The sequence below is a fragment of the Hylaeus volcanicus genome, chromosome 2, assembly GCF_026283585.1.
Source record: "Hylaeus volcanicus isolate JK05 chromosome 2, UHH_iyHylVolc1.0_haploid, whole genome shotgun sequence".
NCBI classification, from domain to species: Eukaryota; Metazoa; Arthropoda; class Insecta; order Hymenoptera; family Colletidae; genus Hylaeus; species Hylaeus volcanicus.
The window spans coordinates 24,515,053-24,537,672 of record NC_071977.1 but is presented as its reverse complement, the minus strand read 5'-3'; the positions used below and the strand labels follow the sequence as shown (position 1 = coordinate 24,537,672).

General features: G+C 40.9%; 1 protein-coding gene across 2 annotated transcripts in view; it reads right to left on the bottom strand.

The window, feature by feature from the left end:
• The window catches only part of LOC128872155 (discoidin domain-containing receptor tyrosine kinase B-like), a 120,229-nt gene extending 99,099 nt beyond the window's left edge, over nt 1–21,130 (bottom strand). For both annotated transcript variants that reach the window (XM_054114565.1, XM_054114566.1), the window contains exon 1: nt 20,675–21,130. The gene's annotated coding sequence lies outside the window, so the exon portion shown is untranslated. The remainder of the gene's footprint in view (nt 1–20,674) is intronic.
• Between the last annotated feature and the right edge of the window lie 1,490 nt (nt 21,131–22,620).

Genomic DNA, 22,620 nt, shown 5'->3' with positions numbered 1-22,620 from the left:
AATACGAATAGAGGTCGAAAACGTTCTGTATTCGTTTTTAAACACTAATTAGCATATCAAAATAATTCTATATGTATTTAAGAAAATGTTTGGTCTAGAAATAGACAAAATTGGTAATAACACACCGATATTCGCGTTTAATTTGAAAGATCGCACGAGGTTACAGTGAGGATCAGGTGACACCTCGTCTCCAGCGTTTCATTGGGCTACAATGCGTATATTCGAAGGGATCCGTCTTATCCGATTCATTGTCCGATTGTTTGTCTTCCAAATCCTCGGCTCGGCGAACGAAACCACATATTTCCGCTGTCATCGCATAGTAAACACGCTCGCGTCACCCTTTTCCCGTCTGATTCATTCGCAGCAATAGCTTCTCTTTAATCCGATGAAGCTAACAGGCTGCGATTCGCAAAACAGTTGAAATAAACGTCCTGCCATCGGACAGTGAGCTTGTTTTTACGAGAAATCGTTTAAACGTAACACAGTTAAAACGTAAAACCGATTAAGAGCGACGTGCCTGAATCCGGATACTTCAATTACCATTTGGGTTTACAACCTCGTGCAATTTTTACCTCCTGTGTGTGCTCATTTCATTCTTTGTGGCTGTATACACACGCGAAAATAACACACATGCCCCCTGACAACCTGATGGCCTATAACAGTATTTTTTTCAAAATTCATGCTTTTTCAGATCGCTTTGGCAAAAGCAAACCTGTGATGGAACCTGGGAGCAAAATTTAAGGTTTATTTGTTTTAAATGTACACTTGAATTTTTCATGTTCATGCGGTATCGTAAATCATTGATTCTAATTTTTATTTAACGAGCAACAAACTAATGTTTCTTTTATTCGGTATTTGAAATTTTCAGCTAGGCGAGAATTTTTTCCACCCCTCGATTCAACCCTTATCACCTTTATCAGTTTGTTTCCGACGGAAGCGGCGCGTGAATCGATCCGACCGGACGATTCTGATTCTTTCGTGGCCAAAGTTAGATCTCGGCGCCGATAAAACAGCTGCCGACTTCGTGCCGCGTCGTGATTGTTCTGCGAAGATATCGGATTTATCTTCTCCTTGGAACGTGGAAAACAGGAAAGAGCAAGCACAATCAGCGGAGGAGACACCACCAGGTGTTTCTCTGTCTGCGGTTCGTTCCACCGGTGTTTGCTCGAGCTTTCGAGTACGCTGTGATTTCGCTGGTGACAAAGCGTGGAGGATGGAACACTATCTCGAGAACAGCAAAACATTTAAGAAATTATTGATACTTCATACTTCTTCAAAAAATATACAAGGTATTGGAAAAGCGATGTTTAAACGTGCAAAAATACCAGAAGTCCAATTGGTAGTGATTCTATTTTAATTATGATAAAAGGTAATTAAACCAGTATCAAACTTTTGTATGAAAACGAAATGAAATACTAAGCGAAACACGAGAGAAATAACAGTTACACGATGCCATTTTATTAGAGACTTTCATTCGCTTATTATCCAGCTCAAATATTAATTAACTCGCGAACATATAAATACCCGAGAGATAATTTCACCCTCGCAGCGCAAAAAGAACTCCACGGGATATCGGGTTTCATGCGCGGATATATCCAGTAAATTTCTGCTTTCACAATTTTCTTATTTTCAAAGCCGTTTCTTGGTCTTTCGAAGTGAAATCTCGGATGATCGAAAAACCACGCCGCGGACGTTTTGAAAGGCCTCAATTCAATTTCAGCAAGATATCGCGCGCGTCTTTTGTCCATAATCGACTGAATACACCGTGGTTGCCCGCGATTAATGGAAAATAATTCCTAATGCCTTTCGCCCCGTCAACCTTTCGGATTTGCATTTAAATAGTTCATCCGACGGATAAGCGCGGTTCAATGCGAGCGCACAAAATACATGAAAGTCTGAATTCTTCAAACAACCCCTCAAAGCGTCCGGCCAAAAAGGACGGAAGAGCTCTTTTCACGGAGCCGAGTAATCCACTAACGACTGATACCGTTTTCAAGAGCCACAGACCACGTATAGCTCCCACCCCTCCTGAGCGTATTCTATTAAATGCACTAACTCGCAAGACACTTTTCGTCCAAGGAGTCTCTTTTCGGTCGAAATTCAAAGAGGATGTCCAGACGAGCCTCGGTCTTCAATTCGTCCTGCTAAACATCGCTCTCGATCCAATTTTCTTCTATCGACTAGGTGCTTCACTCTTTCACACACAGACATTAGATATTCTTGATCATTTCATCGTTACTTTCATGCAGTATTACTCGTGGGATGTACAATTTTGTCTCGAAACTGACTTCAAGAAATTCATTGTTTATATTCCTTGGGCTGGGAAAATATTTTTGACATATTTTTATCTTTTTGTCTAATTTGCAATGTTTTATTATTTTATATAATGTTCAACACTTAATTATGTACCATTCTGTGCAATATGTTTTGAGAAGGTTCCTGCGTCTTACAAATACGTAATAGTTCGAAGGAGCAAATAAATTCACCATCATATGTAGTCTCATTAGACGAGGAGCAACCCCATATATAGGACATCTATAAACATCGAAAATGTTTAACACTACAGTCCCTAATCTCCAGTGAGAATTTTGTTTCGACCAAACCAAGAATGACTATCGTGTACCTATCATCCACCTATGTGTCTTCAAACTTGTGATTCAATTATCGATTACGTCGCCATCATCGTCGCCGTTCAAGCGTCGTTTTCATATTTAAAAAACTATAAGAGAGAAGCATACACCGTCGTGTTTCCAGTCCCAAGCATCGATAACAGCGAGAATCGGTTGATACAAATTGACCAATTCCCTTTTATGGACCGATTTCAAGGGTCCTCGCGAGCTGATTGCCTGCCAGTCGCGGCGAATGCTAGATCGCTAACAAAATTAGGTCCCCGCCCGACCAATAGTTCGGCGTCAACCGTGAAATATTCCCCTCTCGGCTCGAGAGTCCTCGTCGAGAATGAAGTACAGACGAAAAAGGCAGAAAGGAAAGGTGGGAAAAAAAAATAAAACGTGGAAAATCGAGGCATTAACGCTCGCAAGCGGCCCGATTCCGCCGTTACGATTTCAGCATTTTTCAGCGCGATTGATATCGAGTTAAATTTAATGCAATTTCACGTTACATTATTCCGATAATCTTATCGCGCGTCATTGCCCATTAGACTTACGGAAGGGCTTTTATCTTCCGTTCGCTTGTACCCTCCTTCGACGGTTCAGTTATCCCATTATTTCACGGCCGATAGTTATTAATCGAATACCGATACCGGCCCGAATAAATAGAAACTTCCGGTCGAAATTGGAATTATCGCGACGCTGGAAGAGGCGTCCATTAGTTGGATACCTGAGGGTCGTCGGTTTATTTATCAGACATTCTCGCGCGAGTTTGTAGCTGCCGTAATCGAACCGATATAATTGAAATTTAATGGATTTCTTTGTTCTATCGATCATCCTTTCTTTTTTGTTATTTTTTAACCTGAAGCCCTCGTTTTATCGAATGCCAAACGAAGGGAACAATTAGCTGTGGTGACGTGAGCTCCATTTTGGTGTGCGTCGAAGGTTTCCAGTATCGGATCAGTTTCGGTAGCAATTTGTGAACGGTGATTACTTGAATATTTTCGAAAATAATATCAGGACCAAACCGTGGACAATTATTCTTCGCAGACATAGAACCATATGATAGAAAATAATTTATTACTCCTTTCTAGAATTTTCTTTTAATTTAAATTCAATTTACCTTTCATTTTTATCCAAGATATTAATAATATAAACGTATTGTATCCCGAAAATGTGCAGTACAATAAAGAACGAAACAATTTTCATAGTATCGTTAAAATGTTCCTTTTCTTTCTCCAGATCGTGAACACGAAAATCACCAGTACTAATCAGAAGTTGGAAAACTTCGTTCGTCATATAGAATGTTAAAACTTTCTCCCTCAGCGGAGAAAAAAAAATTATTTATCCACTGTCCCTAGTGGGAGGTGGATTCCAAGGCACGAGCAGAGTGATATAACGATATCGTTTCGAGGCTTTATGCGCCCCGGCGGAAATATCGTTGTTCGATCGTAAGATAGAGCACTGCTTTTCCGATATGCATCATTCTTCATAAATTCTGACCTCGCCCACGCCGGTGTATTGATGCATGAATACGATATGCGAATACGTCAAATCAGGGCAGAAAATTCTCTTTAGCGAGCGAGATGCCTTGGATAATATTTCCCAAATCCTTCCTTCTCCTTCTCCTTTTCTCATCTGTTGTCTTTTACGCATCCCGTTTTCTTGCGGGTGTTTTCGGAAGATTGCTCGTCCTGGCACTGGCATTATTGTTGCGATCGTACGAGCGCAATTGGATAATAAAATTACTTTTTATTCCGCGACGTATGTTTCTCTTAGTTGAATACAATTCCCCTTTCCAGGCGAGGCTCGAGAGCTCCAGTTTGATAAAAATTCCTTTCCCTCGTCGAGAAATCTTGCCGCTCGCTCGGGTTCATATAAGCCCACGGTGCTTTCGTTGAATTTCATGCGATACGTCCCCAACAATCCTCGCCTCGTGCAGTTTGCTGTCGTAACGTAGTAATAACTTCACCACTCGATCCATTTCCCTTCTATGGCTGCTTATATTCCATTATTCCCAATAAAACTGTGGACGTCGGGGAGGAATTTCACCGTCACTACGTTAACCGAAAAACTCCAATCTTATGCCCTCTCGTGCACGTCTACATGTCAAGATCGGGGATACTTTAAAATGACTTTTACGAGCGGCTGTTTGGCGAAGGAAATTGAACGTGTCGTTAGTCCGAGCATGCCTTCGTTAAATTCAAATTCAGTCTTATTAAGTAATAATACTTAACAAGGACGAGCACAATATTTTACACATTTCTACACCGTTCTCCTTGAATGTCAAAGAAAAATGATCATGCTTCACGAAGCATTTTCGTTTGATTTTTCAGCACTCTTTGGTACGATTTAAAATTAATTTTATGTTTACATGATTCCTCTGCGGCACAATAAATCTAAAATAGATTTTGTATTCGCCCGTTTCTCTCCGATTCGATGAACCAAAAACAAATTTAATATTTACGCGTTTCGTGTAATTTATTTTGTATTTATTATACCGAAGCGTTCCACTGAAAACGTTTCACTAAATATAACGTATTTTATTCAGCTAGCGGTTCGACTCATCTTCAACATCTAAAATATTACGTAATTGCAATCACTGTTTGCTACTGTTTGCTAAGTTCAGGAGCTGAATTTCTCCGCGTGTTAAAAGCACCATCTGCTAGTAACGTTTAACGTGTACCTCGATCATTTTTCGAGTTTGTCCAATTTAAAATTTAAAATTTCTTTCAGAAGTATTGCATCGATCGCTCCGACGACTCCATCTATTATTTGACACATAGCGAAATTACAGCTCTACTAAACTATGATTTACCATTACCATCTTCATTTACGCATACCGCAGATGAACGCAGCTCAGCATCCACCGACAAGGTCCCTACCCGGAAGAAGGTCGACGCTCCCTCGTCTCAAGACGTGCACCAAAGGACATGCACGCGAATACATCAAAGCCTCGCAAACTCCAGGTCTCAAGCAACAGCGCATTATCAGTCACGAGTGTTAAGCAGCTCGTCGCCTGAAACCAGCTCAATTTCCACCAATTGTACACAGTCCGCCGAGTTTGTGAATTAAACACGTTTCGTCCAGCGAAGGGCTGTCGACGCTCGACGTCTCCCCCACCGAAGCTCCAGAAACGCCGACAGGATGAGTTGGCGCGTCAGGCTGGCGGAAATGACGAAAGTCCTTTTCCAGAGCAGCTACGTTTAATCACAACGGTCCCCCGCTATCCGTATCGACGCCACGGCTCGCATTAGTCCCGACACGGAATCGCTCAGGGGCTAACACGTCGTACGAGTCAAAAGTGCCGTCGGGCGTTGGCCGTTGGCCAGATTGCGCTGACGAGTCGTGAGGCGAGCATATCCCGCGTACACGTCTCCGTCGAGCAATCCTTTATGTCCTCTCACGGCGTCCCAGGCTGGAAACAGTCAGGTGGATGCGAATAATCCCGAAAGCAATTTGGCGGCAGCTAGCGTTCAATCTACTCTCCCGTCCGCTACCTTTCCAAGTAGCGACGGCTGCCCCCGCTCAACAGAGCTTGGATACCGTCTAGCTGGCCCCCCTTTATCCGCCATAGCTTTAACGAGGCGGACGAGCCCACCAGAAGGAGCCAACTTCGACATTCTCGAGTGGACTCGAAAGTCGGTTTTAAGCCGTTATTAACGGATGCGTATCAACGGCGGCTCTGGACTTCGAGAGCTTGACCACTCAAGGGCCAGCTGCTCCTTCGGTGAAGTCGAAGGATCCTCCAGAGGGCGAAGTATTATCATTATTGGCGGCGTCTTTGTTGTGCTGGTGGACGTATATTGTTGCATCGGGAGTAACAATATTTTGGAGATCTCGGAGCATTTAAGCTTGACGTTTTTGGCCTCTTCAGTGTCTGTTAGATCCTTTACCCGTAGCAACAATAGAGACCCAAGGAATCGTTATATACTGTCGAGTAATTCGTTTAACAATTGAAGCAATATTCTCAGAATGTAGCCTATGTTTTCCATTATTGACCCTCTCCTCGTCGATTTGCTTTCCAATAAATCTCAAGAGACACAATCCAAGAATTCTTCGTGACCCGAGGGTTGTTATGCGAAACAGTTACAGTCTGCCTTTCCAAACGTTCGATTACGACGACAGTGTTGACTGAGTGTAATGGTTGATAGATTTATGGTCAGTCTGGTTGGCTGTAATTGAACCTGCCCGAGGGATCGAGTCCCGTTCAAACGACTCTGCGGACACGAAGTGTGTGGAGCCCAAGATTGACTGGCTGAGACGTTAACGAAGTCAAAGTGTGGCGACACGATGCTAAGTTGATTAAATTGTATTTGTACAGGAGGATATGTTAATTTGCGAAAGAAATACTCATTGACAGGGCGAGTAGCGTTGAACATTAATACGTGGATAATAATTTTAGACGCAAGAATTTTCATAGCGTCGATATTATTATACAAATTTTTAACGGCTATACAATTAATATTTTTAGCATATTAGAGCTTCTAATTATCTCTTCCTGAATTAGCAAAGTATGCGGGTTCGATGTTCTGCTGCTTTTATATTTGGGCATCAAATTCCTCTATCAGCGTGGAATTTATCTGGACATCTCGAAATATTCCGCCTAATTTACCGTTGGTATTTCTAATTTATCTCGTCCCGTACCTCTCTTCGACGTATGGTGATTTAGTCTCTATGTTTAACATACTTTAGACACGAGCAAAAATTTATTGCAATAATAGATAACGATAAATCCCGACGTATGGCAATTTATTTATGACGTTTATCCGATCGAACAGCTATCTCTATTTGTTCACCGTGAAATATTTCATTCTATAATTCAGGTTTTGTTTTTTATGCAACCGGTAACTGATAAAAAATTGTTTATCTCTTGTTCGTTCAAAACACCAGACAAATTCAGTCAATATTTTGATCCCCCAGCTTTTTCCCTTTCCATATTTCGTTTCTGCAACAATGATTATTTTTAATTCAATTAGGGACCACAAGACAGTAAGTGCAATTATATTGTGACGATGGTTGAATTATTGTATGTAATTGTTTTGTTATTACCATTCTTAGTCAATTAATATACAGATATGCATTTTATAATCGATCTTTATGTTTCATTTGCCTCCTGAATCCTCTCAATTCAGAATTAATTGCATTCCTTTTTCGTCTATATTCATAAGACTTTTCTTGCAAGTGTACCTCTATTTTCAAGACTCGTATTACGAGCGACCAGTTCAACAACGAATCCCTCTCATTCATTCTCGAGTGACGCCACGAAGTACTAAATTGTTACCCGTTTATGTACAAAGCATTAATTACGCTCCATCTAACAATTGTAGCGGCATGTACCAGCAATCGTAGCCCGTATTGTAGTTATAATGTTTCGACTAGACTTAGCGTAAGTGGATCTTAACGTATCATTGAACGATCTTAACGAGGCAGACGAGCAGTTCCTGCTCGACAGGAGGAAATTTCGGTATCCTCGAGTGCACTCGAAGTCCATCTTAAGCAGTCATTAACCGATGCGCGACGTAATGATACGTACTCCACGAGCCTGATCCTTCGAATGACGCCTCTACGCCTCTCAGCGTCGTCCAATAACAATTAACAAGCAATCATGAATTCCGATAATTTGCGTCTTCCCTTGCACGATCGATCGATCCACGAGGCAAACCGAAAATCCAGTAGGATACTTTTACATTATATAAACTGTCGGGAGCAGATTTTAACGAGAATTTATATTTTGTTGGGGATATTACGCTTATTGAATTTTAATTCATTTATTCCATTTACATTTATAATACACCATCAATTTGATTTAATAATGCATCAATATTATTTTATGTATGTATTTTGTAGAATTTTGAAGTTTTCGAGATAAAAGTTGATATAATTTCGTACTTCTTTCTCCTTTAACTCGATTAACTTTGATTCTTTAACTACTCGATTTCGATTGGTTGGAGGTATTCAAACGTTTTAGAAAATTCTAAAAACATGTAGCCAAAGGAAACAGACGTTCGAGGGCCAAGTATTTAGCAATTCCGTTGCAGGTTCGATATTTCGATCAAAATTTATTATATCCGAATGGAGCATCGCGGAACAGTTTTAACGAGCCAATCAGGCGCCATCAGTTCGCCAGAAGTTCAGCATTCCCCAGCGAGCCCAAAGGGGATTCTGAAAGCCTTAGTTGGCAGCGTAGGGCCAGGCCCGGCTATAATGGCTTTTCAAAATCTGATCGTGCCCGAACAAAGCATTCCCAGCTCCCACCTATTTGACTGTAGGAACGGTAACACGGGGAAATCCAACTGATTTCGAAATTCATTTCGCGATCCTCGCGATATCCGACTTTAATTTACCGCCTATCCGCGCCGCAGTTGTGCATTATTAAGGATATTGGTTTCTGGGCTTTTGCCTCTCGTAAAGCATCGCGTAATATCCTGTGGTGCGCGTTGCTAATGCACATTTGTGCATCTATATAGCATTTCAACTATTCAGATATTAGCGATGCGTGGGTATTCGCGTCGTGCTAATTGCCCCATTGCGCGAGGGTCGCCCCCTGAACGTTGTTTAAGGAATCGTTTTACTACCTTAGACGTCAATTGCCAAACGTAAACCATTAACGATGGCATATCCAATCAACTTTTAAAATTGATGATTTTGTGTTGTTAAATATTCGGGGATACCGAATTTTGGACAGATGCATTAGAAGTTCTGTGTTATTGTACTCTGGGATTCTTTAAATTGCTTTAGAAAGAAATTATAAAGTACTGAGGAATATTGACGCTTATTGTGTGTGGTGATCGCATGCGACTGAAATCTAACTCTAAATTATACCAATTTGGTATTAAACAGCAAGATTTTTTAGTCCGTGTGAGGATTGCTTCGAGTGCAAATGCTTAACGTTTTCTGTATTGTTATTCGAAGCTTTCTGACTAGGCTCCCATTACTTTTATTGTAACACTGACTTCCTAGCTTGCCCAAATAAACTATTCGCTCCTCGACGTTGAATATCCAGCGCCGCTAACTGAACATTCAAAGGAACTCTTGTACCAAGTACATCCAGCTCTTCTTCCCAGAAACTAAATTCCGATAAGTTCGCGCCATTAATGTGGCCTAAGAGTTTCGCGAGATGTTGTACGTTTCCAAGTCGGAGGTCATGGTTCAGACACGTTCCAAAGAGAATTGAACAGGGTAGAAGTAATCGGGAAGCAAGTGTTACTCCGGAGTCCGCTAATCCTTTCGTATTCAATTCCGTGTAACGGGAAGTGGGGACACAGAGAGAGAGATAGAGACAAAGAGACATAGTCGGAGATTGGGACGAACAGCAGAGCATCAACATCGCTGGGAATCGGATCGTGAAGCGACGAACGAGATACAGGATTATTCTCTGTACGCCGTGCGTGAAACTCTGGGTCAGACGAATGCGAGTAATTCCACAAGTGAGCTCAGCATATCAGTGTTCGATCTATAGATCCCTTGCTCAGCCACTATCCCCAGCGAGCTGGGGCGTCCTTTCTCTGAATAGTCCCGCCGAGCAACGCCGTTCTGGATCGAGCTAAATTCCCTTAATGAGGAGAAACCGGCTATTTCCGGATGGTAAAAACCATCTGATACCTGCGGTCGGGTTTGTTCGTGATCCCACTGTTCCACGACGACGGGAAATTTAACCAGGTACTCGACCAACTGCTGCCAATAAATGAAACTTCATCTTTTTCATCTCGCGCCACAGCGAACCCTGTTAATCAACGATAAAGTAATTTCTTTTGTCGTTGCGCGTGCCCCCTTTTCATTGTATGAATTATCCAAATGCTTTCAACACGAAATTAATTATTTCATAATTTAACACAAAAACCAACGAATTTCACATTCTCCATATTGTTTTTTCGTTTCAACTGAGTGTGTCTACTTTCGAAGTAACAGTAATTTTCAGTTTCGATACTAATTTTCAGTCCACATCGATATCTCTCAAATATTTCCGAAATATCTCTACTATTGCATGGAACGTACAAAAAGGAGCCCAATGATTCAATTAATAAACATGAATCGTGTTTAATGAATGTAAAAAGCTCAATTTTTTTATGAAAAATTGGTCGCCTGTCATTTTTGCCTATACCGGAAAAGCAGAGTCAGAAATTTTTTATTCGCGGAAAACCTCGTTCGGATATTTCTCCCCCGGCAAATATTATTTCTCGCGGAATATTTTCATCGTTGGAATAATCGTCGTTTGACACATTCCAGTGATTCCTTCGCGAACAGAATTTGTCCAGGTATGTGTAATATGCCTCGGCGCGGGGATGTTTATCTTTGCGGGTGGATGAAACTAATTTTGCGAAATGTTCCGCAGAGAGAACTGCGACTCAATTACTTCGTTAAAGTCGAAAAAACATGTCACATATGAAACGCCCTATTTTGGTTGCGCGCCGTGGATCCGTATTTTCCCGCTCGAGCATCTGGTTATTGCGTTCGAGGATGAGAAAGGCTTTTATAATATCACGTGTCACGCTCGTGTGGAAGTTTGCGCGAATTTATCTGCACGAGCACGGTACACTTAGGAAATATGAGTAACATTAACGCGAACGAGAATTCGTAATTGAATGAAAAGTAATTCGGAACATGAGAATATTTTCAGATTGCTCGTAGGAGTGAGAAATTTCACTTATATGATCAGTGTAAGAATTATTCAGTTTTATTTATATAAATGGATTTCTCTATTTGACTCAATTGTTCTCGATCTAGAGATTTTATATTTTACGTGACGAGGTGCACGAGGTTATTGCAATGTTACATCAGTTCAAAATGACCAAGAAAGGTAGACCGCAAACATGGGACGAGATAATTTCAATTCAAAATATCTAAACAATTACACTCGACCGATGCAATCAAACACAACCTAATTACAAAATCGACGAATGTTATTCATTTCATCAAAACTCCTATTACGAAAGGTATATTAGTAGCGATAATAAATACTTAACTAGTCAACTGCCATTCGCTTAATAGTCAGTTGTTGTAGCTACCTCGAGAGGTGAGAGAAGAGGATACAGCACGTGAGAAATGAAAACTCAACTGAGCACTCCGGCTACGTGTCGCGAATAATGAAAAAGCCCCGTCGACTTATTGCTTCTGGAGCGTTCTAATGACACGCGAGTCGAACTAATCATCGTCGTCTCATTGATCGATGGTCCGTCACCGGGCGGGGTTAGAAAACAAATTTAGAACGAACGTGGCTAATTAGCTGCGACTCCGATAATCCACGAGCCTTACGACAGCGTTTTCTTTCTAACCGCGTTCCTCATCCACCGCTTACCAAGGGAAACGTGACACGTTTGAAAACGTCGCTGTAAAATGCAACGTGGCGTCTCGACGATAACGAATGAATAATATTGCGATAGTTTCGTTCCTTCACGACGTTTGTATTGCCGATGATAAAGTGAGAATGTGGAGTACACCGTGCCAGTCGCGGGAGTTACGCCGTAACTACGAAGTGGGTAAGGACAGCCACGATCAGACAATGGAGAAATGTATTTTATGATACATAAGAGTATTATGGAAACGGAGCCCTTCGGAACGTGACGAATTTTCAAGGAGACGTACTTTTATGGAAACAGTTTTCTTTGACGCAGTGTACGGGGTGATCGAGAAAATGGATTGGGGAATCGCTGAAACAAGATGCAATTTTATTTCCCATTTCGGGTATTAAAGAGAAATGTTTGATATTGCAGTCTGATTAATTACAAAGACTTTTGGTTTATATTCCAAATCTGGAACGTTTTAATTAATGTATTGTAAACATTCGTGTCATTACTTATAGAAGAATACATACATAAATGGATAAACACAACATCATGTTTTAATAAATAAAAAATAAATGCAAATCTATATCTCCTTTATTTCTGATTTATCGAGAAGCTCATTAATGCTTTCTTTTCATTTATACAATCCAAGCATTCACTTCACAATTTTTTTAAAAACCAACAACTACGTTAATATACAATTGATGCTTTTCGAAGATGCACTACTCTTTCAACGTACCACCAACGATCCACACATTTTTATGTCGGATGTTTGGTTTAAAAATGAGGAAATTTCCCGGTAAGGAAAGGAACGCGAACCCTATTTGCTGTTCCTTTCGTCTGGCAGAAAAAAAAGGAATAAAATAAACGACAAAGTCGAGGGGGTTGACGTCGGAGCTGATGGATACCGCAAATTCGTCAAACATCGTTCGCAGTGTATCGATTGCAGCCGGCGCCCTGAACACCATTCCGTGCGTCTTGCCGACGGTAAATTTTATTTACGGCCCGATAAATTCGCCGTCAATAACGATCGCGAGGCATTGTAAATCGATGGACGCAACAGATGGCGTTTCTCGACCGAAAGTGAGCACACCTGACACGGGGGAACGCGCCTATGCGCGCGATACACGCACGCACGCTCCTATAACTCCCTCCAAGTAATCGAATAACGCTTCCACGATAAACTATCGCCACCCCAGACTCGTAAACCGGCGCCTGTTCCACCCAAATTATTTAGCCCCTCTCACTGTCTAATAAAATTAGGAAATATGATTGGGGAAAAACGATTATTTGGTTCGCGGTTGAAATTAGGTGTTCGAGGGTTGATCGAGGACTTTATGGAGTTGCGGCATATATGAATGTGCGAATAGAGGGTTGAATGGATGCGAAATTAATTGTTTTATGAAATACATATTGTATGGGTTCTGCATGTGCCGGCGATGAAAACATGTTTCTATTAATTTTTGTTTTGGTGGAGAAAAGTGTTAGGGAGAATTGAGTATTAACAATTGTAATAACCTTCTTTATTAACGTGTAACATTCGTAAACCCTACCTTTAAAAGATGAAGAACTTAGATAAATCATACCACACGTTTTCTCAATTATTTATACTGTATACCTAAGAGGAAAAAGGCTAGCACATAATCCTATCCATTAATACGTAATATTCCAAAAAGCTTAGTTTCATAAAATGAGAGATAATCTTTAAAGCACCATTATTTAATATAAGTTGCAATTTGTTCTAGCGCTTCGCATTTTCTCTTATCGAACACGCGAATCCAGCCCCCTCCCCCTCGTCGTTTCAAGTTTAATCGCACGCTTTTCATCTATTCTTTAATTGCTTTCGTGTTTGGCAATTATTCGACGTTCGAACGTGTTCTCTCTCTTTCGAAACACTCTCAAAAGCTCGTTAATGAATGATATCAACTCGTTGTGCATTATTTTCCAACCGACGTTTAATCCGTGTTAAACAATACATTTTAATTAAACCCGATTACACGCATCGAAGGAACGCGTCGCTGTCATTGTACCGTTGAACATTGTTTTTCAATGACTAATTACGCGTGAGTCGGATATTAATTACGCGCGATTCCTGGCCTCGTTCTCGCTCCCGCGTAAATAACCGTCAACGAAAACGCGTATCCCGCCGATGAACAATGTCGAAAAAGTTTCCGTCGCGATAAATTCTGATGCGATGAATAGCGCCGTGATTAACCGCGTATTTTTCGCGATCTCGCAACAAATAGAAGAAACGAACGAAGAAGGGAATAAAATTATTCCACGTTTCGTTTCGACGAGCTTCCAGCCAGACTTCTTATGCGCTTATAGGGAAGGTTAACCTTACTTGTTGACGCTGGAAAGCGATAATGAATTCATACTAATTATTGTACTGGTATAGGACCGATGATCCTACTCTCTTTACTTCAAAGCTTTCGATCATTGATAATTTTACTGTTCTGTGGTTAAATCGGATTGCTTATTAATTAAAGATACAGCCTCCTTAAAAATAGTAAATTTATGTTATCTATACCAGGATGGAAATATAAATATAATAATTCTGTCAATAGAAAGTAAATCGATAGGAATGGAAGTAAACAATTCTGATTCTGGTATTACTTTTCAGTACATAAAACAGAGAGAATAGAGAAAGAATGAACAATGTGTACAATAATTTTTTTAACACGTTACCCAAGGTAATATTGACCTCGGCTGGTCATACGTAAACAAGCGTGATTAATCGTGACAAAGCGCGACTTTTTCGACGCCGGTTCGTTTTATTTTTCGTAAAACAGCGCGTTTTTTGATAAATCATCCCCACCCTATAACCCGCGAACGCGTAGCGCGTGATTTATGTATCAATTGTTCCTGCGCTCCATTGAAACACGTGGATCACTCGAGGGGTGGCAACAATTTCAACGGAAGACGAGGGGACCGATGAATTTTACCAAACTTCGTCACGTTGTTACGATAATGTTCTAACCGTTTCAACGGAGCCGCGCGAAAGCCAAGAGGAACACGCTGGATTCGCTGAGTTTTCGGCGAAATTGGATTCAAAGTTAAAGAAGCATTAGGAATTCTGCTGGGACGCGAAACTTGCGCGAGATATGTAGGTGGAAACAATTATCAAAGATTTATTCCTATTTCATGGCTTGTCGTGTTTCCGAATTTTCATGAAATTGCGTGTTCCATTTTTAACAAACTATCACGCACCCCTTTTGTCATCCACGTTCGATATTTCCCTGTTTTGATCTCTGTTTCTGTTGAAGGTACTCGATTAACGACTGTTAAACAGCTTTTGCTTTGTTGTTTAATAGGCAAGATTCAGAACTAAGGTTACAAAACGAAAGTAAATTGGAAAGTAAGTTCATTGTTCCAAACAAATATGGACCATTTCTGTTTAAATTGCGTTTGAAAGCAGAACGCTGAATGACCTTTCAATTCTGTACCTCAAAGGCGAATAAATGTTTTAATCGTTAAATCCAAATTTTGGAAATTCAATGTTTTATTGGGCGATGGAAAATTAAATATTTGTTACCTTAAAATATTTACCTTGAATTCCAAGAATTTAGCTTACTGTACATTGTTTTAAAGTACTAGAGAATTCCAATACTTGTGTATGAATTATTTAAATTCTATTATTATTCTAGATGGTTTCTTACTGAAGAGAGCTGAAGTTAGAGTGCTTTCTTAAATAAAGAAATAAGTTTTAATAAACTCCAACTGAAACTCCATTATCAAGAAACTTTGAAATAGTCCATACATTTCCTATTCCCCCATTAATGTTCCATAACTCCTATCGTTATAATTATATTGTGAGTACATAAATTAGATCTGAGACTTTCATAATGAAACCCATTGAAAATTTCCTGTCAAGCTGCCACTGACGTGAATTTCTCGTCGAAACAAAATAACACCTTTCGTACGAAACACTCTCGAAAGCTCGCGCATTCCATCACGCGACAATGTCATTACGACGGATTTGTACGTGTGCACCGTCGGCGGCCGGGAACCGTTACTTGTCGCTCGACACGAAATCAAACCTTGTTTGCCCGCTGGTAGTCCCAAAACGGCGCTTTAAAGTCGCGCCCGGTAGCTAAAGCAAATTTCGCGGCTTTGAAAAGCGGTACCAACTCCGACCGGATGTTCAGCAATGAGTAAGCGATGCGTGAACCCATGCCGTGCCGGCGTCCCGCCCGGAAGCAGCCCCTATTTGTATTGTTGCACCGCAACGGTAGCGCATACCGCACGCTAATGTTAGGCCTACGCGCCTTCCTGAGCGTGATTTTATCGCCGTGGTTTCACGCGGTCCGTGGTCCATGATTTTTCCACCCAATTGACGACCTTCGGTCAATTTTCGATCCTCGAGATAAAGGAACCCGGCAAGCTTTGACTATAAAAATCGCTGTCCGTTCCAAATGAAATCGAAATTACTAAGCACGTGGCTCCTTCAGTATACGTTTACATAGTTTGAAGAGACATTTCTCTAGCTTTAGTTAGCTTTGTTCAGCGGAATCACGATAACAGTATCTCGTATCGTGAGCAAGTGGACTTCGATTTCAGATGAACAGTTGAAACGACCCAAATTTTTGTTAACGGGTAGCGAAAACAGCATCGAAATGAAAATGCATAAATTTTTGATAACTCTTCGAACGTAGTTTAATAATTTTCTTGTTGTACTTTCGAACAACGTTTTAGTTTGCTGTTTCTATTCATTGAAACCATGACATAATCGATCTGAAATCGATGGTGCGCAAGTTTTCAGACATACAGTTGACCAGAACTAAATTTTTCATTCATGCTAGGTAACAACAATGTAAACGAAAATTAATACATTTAAAAGCTCTTTGAATGTAGTTTATTGAAATATTTTTTACTTTTCCGAGCAACGTTTTAGTCAACGCTTTTACTCATTCAAAACACGATACAACAAAAATGCTAACCCCGATGCGGTACGCGGTGAATGATAAAAATAAAAATTGAATGCACAGGTAATGCAACCTCAGGCAATTACTAATTCAACATATCTGGTGGAAGCTTAAAACGAATATTATCATAATTTTGCGAGGCATAAAAACTTATGTGAATCAATTTGGACTACACTTGAACTTAAGGAGGCTACCAACCTCTATTTTTCCACGACCGCATTTTTATCGCTGATGCAACAATGCATCTGCAAATTACAATTGCAATGAAAATACTAAGTACATAGAGACAGTAATTTATACTTGTAGATCTGTTCAGTGGAAACTCAAGACAGGTGCACGCGAATGTTACTGATTTTATAGACTTATTTTATTCAATTTCAATTTCGAATATTTAAGATGTGATAATTATTCCTACTAAAATATTTTTCAGGTACTGTTGACGTTAACTAAATTCCAATATTTATGGACGTTACTTTTTGATTCCTGAACATTGTGCAATATTTTTTATGTAATTTCTTACAGTGTTAATAAAAGTGAGTACCTGCTAAATCACCTGCATTGGATCGAGGCAAGGACATGAAAAAGATGATCAACGCCAGTCCACGAGTATAATCGACCATGATCAATCGTTTCACGTCGTATGTTCAATCGTACGTAACCGTTTCGCAATTGCACACGTGTTAACGTGCAATGCGTCGTCCTACGTTATTGCATCTGACGCAGTGTAACCACCGAATTTATACTGAGCTTCCTATATGCAAATAGATGGCGAGCCCGATGCATCGTGCTTTTAATCGTAACTGCAAGCTTAACCACCTAGCGAATTCGCCGACGAGTACGACAATGAAACCGTTTCCATGTAGGAGGAGTTGCTCCAATTTTTGTATTATTAGTCGACGTAAGTTGAGTGGAAAAAAATTGAGATACGAGAAATATAGATAAAAAAAATAATAGCAGAAATTACCACAAAATTAGTGATATTGCATTTTTTCTCGTTAATGATGAATTTAAAATAAATTTGGATTTGGAATGATAATTCTACATTATAGAACTCCCTCCTTTTGCACTATGAGACTATATTAATTCTACGCCCTCATACTGATCCGACTCTTCATTCTACAGCTCTCTGGCTCGAACTCCGCTCGTTAGTCTTCAATTCTCGAACACTAATTGCACTCGTCGATCATTCATAACTCACTCACACAAACACGCGTACATTTACGTTCGTTCATTAACCCCTCCCCGGATAAAAAAATTCGTTCTATTCATTTTAATGATTCACCTCTTCAGACATGTTCCATGATTTTGCGTAGAGCAACCTGATCAGTAACCGGCATATCGTGTTATAGATTTTTAAAAATATTATTACTTTAGACAAAAATTTATAGAAAGTATTCAGTTTCATTTACTACCTAGATGGGTCAACGATATCCAGTTGACAGAACAATCGACTTCATCAATCCTCTATTGGAAAGGTCCTCATTTCTCAGCTGGGACAAAAATAAAACCAACCCTTTAAAAAGTTCTGTGAGGAAATTTTACAAGATTGCTCATAATGGACTCACATAGCATTCAATTCAAATACTAAATAACTCTCAATTGTACAAACAACAAATTTATCTTTTCTCGAATAGTATAAAATTGGAGGCCATTTAAAAACCAGCCAAGAAAATTAATAAATCGACCTTGGAGGGTCGAAACAACCCTCCTCCACTGCGAAATTAAACCACCGCCATCACGATCAAGGAACACAAATTTCATCGCGTTTTCGCTGGAGAACGAACCTCCAACGAGTTTCCTGCATCGCAACGCCGCGCCCCCGTGAAATTCCACGCAAACGTTATCCACGCGATGCCCAAAGTCTCCGCCAACCCCCCTGTAGCCCCGGTTCCACTCGCGGGGATCCTTACATGCAAAATCCGTAGTGGCGATCAATGGGTGGCGCGCCGCGAGGAGATTGGGGCTGATGGGCAGAACAGGCGGGCGAAGCTCGGCCACGGCATTCAACGGCGCTAACTCTATCCCGGCAAATTACATTTCCATCCCCCTACGTGATAGGTGCAGCAAACATGCCCGTCAACGTCCGACCGAGTTTCTCCCTGATTAGTTACACTCGACGCGGATTATATTTCCAAAGCGATTAATTAACAAACTTTCGCGGGGGTCACGTACGATCGTCGCGATATTAAGATTGGGAAGTAGGAAGGAGTAAAAATTAATTTTATTTCGTTGGAGGTAGATAAGTGTACTTTATAGGGAGTAGTTGTTTTTGAATCGCCACCCATTTTGACAATATTCGAAATATTTTGATTATTATAATTTACGCGATTGGGGATCACCAGATGATTATACAGATTGTTGATTTTTAGTGCTAGCCCATTCTTTTGGTAAACATCGATTTCATCGTCACGGAGTTACTGGCTGTTTCCCTGTTGCCATGGTTAGAGAATATGGATATTATTCTTGATATGGATCCAGAGAAAATATTTTTGTTAATTATGGAAATATTGAAAATGAATGGTAAAAGCCTCGAAGCATTCAATTCACCAAATATAAATAAAAATATTAATAACGTAGAACGTGTCGAATAGAAACACTTCGTACACCCAGCACTAAACAGTGATTCAATTTCAGAGAAATCCACGAAAAAAGAACGCACGCCACCTGTATTTACCTACGTTGCTCTCGCGGCGAGATAGACTCTATCGAAACGACCGTGTTAAAATTTTTAACCAGAGTATCGCGGGGTTAATGGAAACGTCACGATAAACCAGACCGCCCGACCTATCGTACGCTCTTCTACTTCACTCGAGCGCACGTACCCCGGGCGGTGAACTTTCCAGCTCTTCCGAGTCGTTAATTTCTTGCGTCCCAGTGACGAGGGTTGCGGCCTCTAATCCTGGTTTCTTAACGGGAATGAATAGAAATTGCATTGTCTAAGGAGGACTTAAAATGCGTGGGTATACGTGACGGGTGAGGCTTTCCCGCGTTTCGTCTGTGTCGGCACTAAGCTTTCGTAGTGTGAAAACACGCGAACTTGCCTCTATGGTTTCCCTCGCAGGGTGAATCAGCCCAATTTGCATGCAATGTTTATGTAATTTACAGGTTAAGTTTACCTAAAGAGCCGTGCGCTACAAGCGACGCGATATTAAATTTATTTCCCAACGACGTATTTCAATTTCGCCTGTCCCGCGGAATCTATCCTAACTCGACGTCCATCGAGCATTTTTCTCCACGTTTGTAACCAACGTTGATCAGAGGACACGAATTTCGCCAACGTAAATAATGGAAGAACGAATGTCGTCCATGATAAACTTGGCCGGTGGCTGACCCAACGGTAAACTCCTCTACTCGTTTCAAAGCGTATATACGAGCTGTCGGCTCGCGTTACGGTTTTACATCAATGGTTTTGAAATATTTTCGCGATGACCTGGATCGGCCGAACCTGGGGATCATTCAACTATGCAGGACTCCTGGGCGAATGTTCGCATTCGTTACGCGTTAATTACGAGCTTGTCTATCCCGACGCAGTGCTCGCGTAACATGACGCATGAGTCGGGACAAACATCGAATTATTAATTAATTTCGCAAATTAACACAGAACACATTCTGAATATTATTCTTCATGGTATACCCTCTTTCAGAGAAAGGAGCGTCCAAGGGTCACTAGGGTGTACCAGGAAGCTTCAATATTTTCAGTAATTAAAGCTTTCTACATTCTCTGTTCACTGCGTGAACATTCTCTTGTTAATCCTATATTATACCTCTGAAAAGAAATCACGCTTTCGTGGACACCAGACACAAAGGTTCCAATGCTCGCGGTAAAAATAGTTCCTTGAAATTCTCATCCACTCACCCAATGAAGAATCCCTTTTTGCACGGGGACAGCCGGAGCTGCCTGGTTGTTATCCTCGACGATAGCGCCTCGTTACACATCCGATCGTCGCTGGATCGTTCTCCAGACTTGTCTCGGAGGAAATATCTTCCTCTGCATCTCGACGACCATACCCATTCCGATGGTCCTCCACCAGGATTTCTTTACCGGTTACCAGCTGTCGTTCTCTCGTGTGTACGTGTACGAGTTTCAAACTTCCACGATCGCGGGACGTCACACGTGATCGACGATCCTTGATCTCGCAACGGACACCCGTTATCGCGCGTTGTAGACGACGATCGTCGCGAGAACGCCGATCGGCCCGTTGTGTACGCGTAACGTCGCGCGAGAAGGGGGTGGATTGAGCGGGGCGACGAAGGGTAAAGGCAAAACAATGCGATAAAGAGGGAGCGAAGTTGCACACGCGGTGGCTAGTCGCAGACTGAACTCGCGATCCGCGAGTAGCATCGATTTCGATGGAGGGGGAAAGGACTACGGGCTGAGCGGCAGGGAGGGGGAGTCGAGTACGCGGTGGGAGGGCGACGCAACGAGGGCGCAAGGGACGAGACCGGATGAGGCACTACGAGAGGAGCAGTCGGTCTACCCGCGTGTCTCATGGACTTCTATTTTGATTGCTAAAGATCCCTGAAATCTATCAAAGTACCACTGTATCAGACATGCTGTTTTTTTATATTTCTTGACGGTACAGTACATTTTTTTTATCGAGGTTATCATAATTTAAATGACGAAGAAATATAGATCCTACTTAGTGTTAATAACGAAAATTAAAAAATATAATTTCCATGAGAAGGTATGGGTTTGGTCTTGGTTAGATATGAGCTTTCCCATGATTAACAGAAAACATATTTTTCTTACCACAGCTCGTATTTCACTTCGATTTAATATTACTTTTTTATTTATTTGAACGGGATGTTCTCGAATGTACACCTTTAGAAAATTCTCCATGTTAGGTGCACTAGGTAGCAGGTTATTTCTTGAACGAGTTGTAGAGTGCTAGTCTCTACCTCAGGTAAGTATTACTTTCATCTTATTAGATGTCTTCGAAAATCCAATTACTGAAATGTAACATAATAACTCAAATCTATCTATCCATAAGAATATGTAACAACAAACAATATTTTTTTCTCTAACAATCGAAACATATAGAGGAAGTTATCAAATTAGGAAATCTAAAAACTTGTTATTCGGGCATTAATTATTTTCTGCATTTCCTTAACCTCGTTTCCTTGTAGATCAAAGAGTGAAAGATATCATAAATAATGAAAATCGAGTGCAGAAGTTCACACGATTGGACGCTTACGGATATTGCTTTAGGTTATTTCGAAGATTGGATTTTGATGTTGAACAAAAAAATACATTCGGCCAGTTTTGCGGGATTTTCAACCAGGCCAACTCCATGCTCGAATAGGCACCGATTCGAACCGAATCCGGGATGGTCCTCCAGCTCAGCGACTAGTTTGTCCTTTTGTCTTGTTCGACCTTAATCCGTACGCGTGTCCCCGTCGTTCCCGATTCTCCTTTTCCCGCCAATATTGGCCTCCCTGCGATTGCATTATCGACGAGGGATTTTGAGTGAATCTCGTTTGGCGAAGGGTCGACGGTGTTCTCTTCCGATGACAGCGAGGTAGGACATCCTTTTTTAACCGATAAAACGATTATTTGTCAATGGTTACAGCTGTGACTAACTTTGCGTGACGTTTCTTCTTGTCTCGCGGTGATTAGGGTATTCTAATTTCTAAGGTGACCGCATGGAAAAAAAAAATTCTCGTCCCTAAATAAAATTTGACAAATGATGACTCTAATTGCATTGAAATAAACATTATTTACTCGAAGTCAGGAAGTTAGGAATCACGCAGTGGACAGAAATAGCTTCCAGATGAAAGAATCAAGATTTCTTTCATGCCACA